This window comes from Carassius carassius, chromosome 21, assembly GCF_963082965.1.
Source record: "Carassius carassius chromosome 21, fCarCar2.1, whole genome shotgun sequence".
In the NCBI taxonomy this organism is placed as follows: Eukaryota; Metazoa; Chordata; class Actinopteri; order Cypriniformes; family Cyprinidae; genus Carassius; species Carassius carassius.
Window position 1 is genome coordinate 11,603,443 of NC_081775.1, and position 6,451 is coordinate 11,609,893.

The following is a 6,451-nucleotide window of genomic DNA, read 5'->3' on the forward strand; positions in this document are numbered from 1 at the left end:
AATAAGGATTAAAGTGAGTTAACTGTCTGATATTGTTCTGTGTTTATCTTTGTGTGTGTGTGTGTGTGTTGGGGGGGGGGGGGGGTGTCAAAAGGAACGCCCACTGTCTTAGACTTTCAAAACCCCTGGTTTAGATCTTCCGAGTCCGATCGATTGTTTATTTAAATGGAGAGTCATTTCAATTGTCACCAGTAAAATATGGAGTGCCACAAGAATCTGTCCTTAGTCCTCTGCTATTTTCAATTTTCATGTTGCCCTTTGTTTATATTATTAAAAAATACAGGATTAGTTTATATTGTTATGCTGATGATATTCAACTATATATCTCAACAAGACCAGATAAAACTTCTAAATTATCTAAGCTAACAGAGTATGTTAAAAATGTAAAAGATTGGATGACCAGTGATTTTCTAAGATTAAATTAAAAAAAGACAGATATATTACATATTGGAGCAAAAAACAGTACACAGAATATTTTGGATTACAATTGCAACTAGATGGATGTACTGTTACTTCCTCTACATAAATCTAGGTGTTATATTAGACACCAACTTGTCTTTTTAAAATCATATTTCCCATGCTACAAAAACAACATTCTTCCATCTCAGAAACATTGCCAAGCTACAAAGTATGTTACTTGTTTCTGATGCAGAAAAGCTAGTTTATGCATTCATAGCCTCTAGACCTCTATTTTAATGCACTGCTAGGTGGTTGTCACGCATCTTCAATAAACAAGCTACAGGTAGTCAAAAATGCAGTGGCTAGAGTCCTTGCCAGGTCAAGAAAATATGATCATATTACCCCAATTTTACAGTCTCTGCACTGGCTACCTGTTAAGTTCCATATCAGTTACAAAAGATTATTACTTACCTAAAAGGCCCTAAATGGATTAGCAACCTTTTACCTAACTAGTCTTCTACCTCACTACATCACATTTCCTAAGGTCACAAAATTCTGGACTTTTGTTAGTACCTAGGATAGGAAAGTCCACTAAAGGAAGTAGAGCTTTTTCTCATTTGACTCCCAAACTCTGGAATAGCATTCCTGATAATGTTCGGGGGTTCAGACACACTCTCTCTGTTTAAATCTAGATTAAAGACACCTCACCTCTCATCTGTTTGATTATGTATTTTATCGATTTTTCCATACATTTCTGCCATATGTACATTAACTGACAGTCACCACTGATAAGCTACTACTAAATATTGTAGAACATTTTCTGTAAAGTTGCTTTGCAACAATTTGTATCATGAAAAGCGATATACAAAAAAACTTGAATTTAATAGCTAGGGTGTTGCTAGGCTACCTGGGGTGGTTGCTAAAGTATTGCTAGGTGGTTGCTAGGGTGTTACTGCGCGGTTGCTATCTTACATGGGGTGGTTGCTAAGGTGTTGCTATGCGGTTGCTAGGGTACCTGGGTTGGTTGCTTAGGTGTTGCTATCAGTTCCTAGAGTACCCAGAGTGGTTACTAGGGTGTTTATATGTGGTTGCTAGGGTACTCAGGGTGGTTGCCTCTCAGACCAGCATTGACAATTACACCAACTCCTGGAGATGTCCTGGAGCACATCATGAGGTGTGTGGGCAGAGTGACCAAAAAAATATAAAAAATAAAAAATAATTATTTCCCCAATCAGAAGCCCTGGATGAACAGAGAGGTTCGCCTTCAGGTCTCTCAAAGCAAGAGATGCTGCCTTCATGTCTGAGGAAGGGTATCTGCCAGGCCAATCTTACACACAAAAATAGGATTGAAGAACACTTCAATTCTTCAGACCCCCGGCGTATGTGGCAAGGCATACAAACTATCTCAATTGCTCCACATCTGACTGCAAAGAACTCCAGCGGGTAGTGAAAACTGCTCAATGGATCACTGGCACTCAGTTAACAACCATTGAGAACATTTATCATAAGCACTGGCTGACACCAATCTAACCTGCACCTGCTTTTTTAATGCACTGATCACATTACTTTACATACAGGTATTTGCACTACTCATATTTTGCATAGACTACACATTGTTCAAGCTATCACACTGTAAGCTATCTAAGATTGTTGCTGTACATAGCACAATTAACTATTTCTATAAAAATATTATTGTACTACTGATTACTTTGCATAGAATACAACCCGAATTCCGGAAAAGTTGGGACGTTTTTTAAATTTTAATAAAATGAAAACTAAAGGAATTTCAAATCACATGAGCCAATATTTTATTCACAATAGAACATAGATAACGTAGCAAATGTTTAAACTGAGGAATTTTACACTTTTATCCACTTAATTAGCTCATTTAAAATTTAATGCCTGCTACAGGTCTCAAAAAAGTTGGCACAGGGGCAACAAATGGCTAAAAAAGCAAGCAGTTTTGAAAAGATTCAGCTGGGAGAACATCTATTGATTAATTAAGTTAATTGATATCAGGTCTGTAACATGATTAGCTATAAAAGCTTTGTCTTAGAGAAGCAGAGTCTCTCAGAAGTAAAGATGGGCAGAGGCTCTCCAATCTGTGAAAGACTGCGTAAAAAGATTGTGGAAAACTTTAAAAACAATGTTCCTCAACGTCAAATTGCAAAGGCTTTGCAAATCTCATCATCTACAGTGCATAACATCATCAAAAGATTCAGAGAAACTGGAGAAATCTCTGTGCGTAAGGGACAAGGCCGGAGAACTTTATTGGATGCCCGTGGTCTTCGGGCTCTCAGACGACACTGCATCACTCATCGGCATGATTGTGTCAATGACATTACTAAATGGGCCCAGGAATACTTTCAGAAACCACTGTCGGTAAACACAATCCGCCGTGCCATCAGCAGATGCCAACTAAAGCTCTATCATGCAAAAAGGAAGCCATATGTGAACATGGTCCAGAAGCGCCGTCGTGTCCTGTGGGCCAAGGTTCATTTAAAATGGACTATTTCAAAGTGGAATAGTGTTTTATGGTCAGACGAGTCCAAATTTGACATTCTTGTTGGAAATCACGGACGCCGTGTCCTCCGGGCTAAAGAGGAGGGAGACCTTCCAGCATGTTATCAGCGTTCAGTTCAAAAGCCAGCATCTCTGATGGTATGGGGGTGCATAAGTGCATACGGTATGGGCAGCTTGCATGTTTTGGAAGGCTCTGTGAATGCTGAAAGGTATATAAAGGTTTTAGAGCAACATATGCTTCCCTCCAAACAACGTCTATTTCAGGGAAGGCCTTGTTTATTTCAGCAGGACAATGGAAAACCACATACTGCAGCTATAACAACAGCATGGCTTCGTCGTAGAAGAGTCCGGGTGCTTACCTGGCCTGCCTGCAGTCCAGATCTTTCACCTATAGAGAACATTTGGCGCATCATTAAACGAAAAATACGTCAAAGACGACCACGAACTCTTCAGCAGCTGGAGATCTATATAAGGCAAGAATGGGACCAAATTCCAACAGCAAAACTCCAGCAACTCATAGCCTCAATGCCCAGACGTCTTCAAACTGTTTTGAAAAGAAAAGGAGATGCTATACCATGGTAAACATGCCCCGTCCCAACTATTTTGAGACCTGTAGCAGAAATAAAAATTGAAATGAGCTCATTTTGTGCATAAAATTGTAAACTTTCTCAGTTTAAACATTTGCTATGTTATCTATGTTCTATTGTGAATAAAATATTGGCTCATGTGATTTGAAAGTCTTTTAGTTTTCATTTTATTAAAATTTAAAAAACGTCCCAACTTTTCCGGAATTCGGGTTGTACATTGATTAACAATACTATTGCAAACTCATCCAACTGTATTTATTACCATTGTACGTTGCTGCTGTTCATAATGACAATACAGTTGAATCTAATAACAAGTTACTAGCATGTTGTTAGCAAGTTTCTAGCATGTTGTTAGCATAAATAGCAAGTTACAAGCATGATGTTAACATGATTAGCATGTTTCTCACCTTATCTAACATGATTAGCATGTTACTAGCATGATTCTAAAAAGTGCCCAAAACCACTTTAAAACCATCTTGGGAGACCAGCTAATAAATTTAGGTTGGTTTTAGTGGGTTTTTAGTTTTTCAGCAGGGAGTTGTTAAGCTTTGCTATGGAAGTAGATAGCTTAAATACATCATATGTCTTATTGTATAAAAGTTTTCACCCCTCAATGAAAGTTCGTGATTTTAGGTGGTTTATGAAAACCTTAAGCAGGATTAGTTAGAAACCTGAGTCAGAACTATCTGAAGGTCTGACCCGAGTTTGGTGGTCATAGCTTTAAAAGTTTCGTAGGAGATACACTATGAAATTTGGTCTCAGAGGATAACGATAATGCCACTGAATGGCATAGTTGGAATTTCTTTCACAGCGATTTTTTTTTCATCTACTGAATGGGAAAAACACTGACAGCCAATCATAATCCATCCTGCTTTAAAGAGCTGAAGCATTTAAAGCAGTAGATGAAAAAACTGTAGCATGTTACAATAAACAAAACTTTATCATGCATTGTTATGGATGCCAACATAGTTATCATTCTTGCAGTGAAAAGAACTTTAAACGTAAAATGTTAAATGATTTATACACATGGCCTCCACAGTCACCGGACCAGAACCCAATCGAGATGGTTTAGGGGTGAGCTGGACAGCAGACTGAAGGCAAAAGGGCCAACAAGTGCTAAGCATCTCTCGGGGAACTCCTTCAAGACTGTTGGAAGACCATTTCAGGTGACTACCTCTTGAAGCTCATCAAGAGAATGCCAAGAGTGTGCAAAGCAGTAATCAAAGCAAAAGGTGGCTACTTTGAAGAACCTAGAATATGACATATTTTCAGTTGTTTCAAACTTTTTTGTTATGTATATAATTCCATAGATAATTCCACATCTGTTCATTCATAGTTTTGATGCCTTCAGTGTGAATCTACAATTTTCATATTCATATATATATATATATATATATATATATATATATATATAGGAATGAGAAAATACAGTATTTTCCACCAACATCCCGTTGTATACTGTGTTATTGATGCGTAACTTGACTAAATAAATTAGAAAGAAAATAAGAAGAGAAAATAAGACTTCCGAAACATCTTTTGAGGTTGTGCTCACAACTTGGTCTACAAAGTTTGCATTCGGTATGGTACACTGTACAATGCAGCATGAAGATGGAAAGACATCAATAAAATAAGACCACAAAGACAAATAAAAATTATAAATAGGAATTAACAAGACAAATTTGAATAAAAAACAAACAAACAACACACAATAGTTCAAACTGTTTGTTTGTCCAAATCATCAAAATGATCCTGACTCACATTTAAAAGGGTCCTTGCAGATAAATGGAGGACAAAAACACACCGTGTCCACCGTCGTACATTTTAGGTTCCCAAAAACAGCCTTTCCACTTCACAAAGTCCTCTGAACATGCTCCTCTTGGGTCATATTATGCTTACATGGCTTTCATATCTACAATATTGTGTCAAACGTTTTATCAGTTTTTGTGAAACTTTGCAGAAGAATCAGTCTTTTTGTACATTCCTGTGTAGAATCCAGCTCTACACAGTTAGATCTGAAACTGTTCCCACACACAACACCGGCTCTCTCTCTCTCGCTCTCCCATGCATGCAAATACACATCCACCCACTCACACATAAATACAATAAGGCTGAAACAGGTGCTAGTGGTACAGGTATGACTGTTATGTTGCACGTTCAGTTTGATACCAATCTGTGACAGGAATCATGTAAAGAGGAAATCGAAGTGAGACTGCATTCCAAAGAAATCCAAAGTGCCGCCATTGTATGAAATAGTATCTGTCAAAGACACACGCACACACGTGGGACTTGAAACTAGCAGTCTTTGTTTCCTTTACAAAAGCCGATTGAATGAACTTCTGATTTCCATTGAAATGTTCAAAGCAAAAGTGAATTTCTCAGGTGGTGCAATAGGGACAGACTGAAACCTTGGAGGTTTTCTATATTAAAAGCAGTTTTAGGTAAAATTATCTTGGCATGTAGGTCCAAAGATCTTTCAGTTGCATCTGAAATAGGGAAATCCCCTTTCATGTAGCTATTAACTGAAGTTAAGCATCCTTGAACTTAGTTGCACACAGTTCAGAAGCTCATTTAAGAGGCAATCCATTCGCATTTTATCATTTTTGTGTCTAACGAGTAACATGTTAATGGCTTGTCTTGTATTTCCATGAGTCCTCTCTGAATTGTTACAGGAAATATTGTATGTGAAAACACTTTGCATTAGGACATCACATGAGAAGCAATTGGGAGCTAAATACTGTGTAGAATCAAATAAAGTTTTGGCTCCCAGGCTACCTTCTTTTAATACTCATCAAACTTAACAGGATTGTTCACATGAAAATTCAAATTTAGTTCTTTACTCACCCTTACAGGGTTAGCTCACACTAAAATTTAAATTCTGTCATCAATTACTCACCCTCGTGTCATTCCAAACCCATAAGACTTTTGTTCATCTTCAGAACACA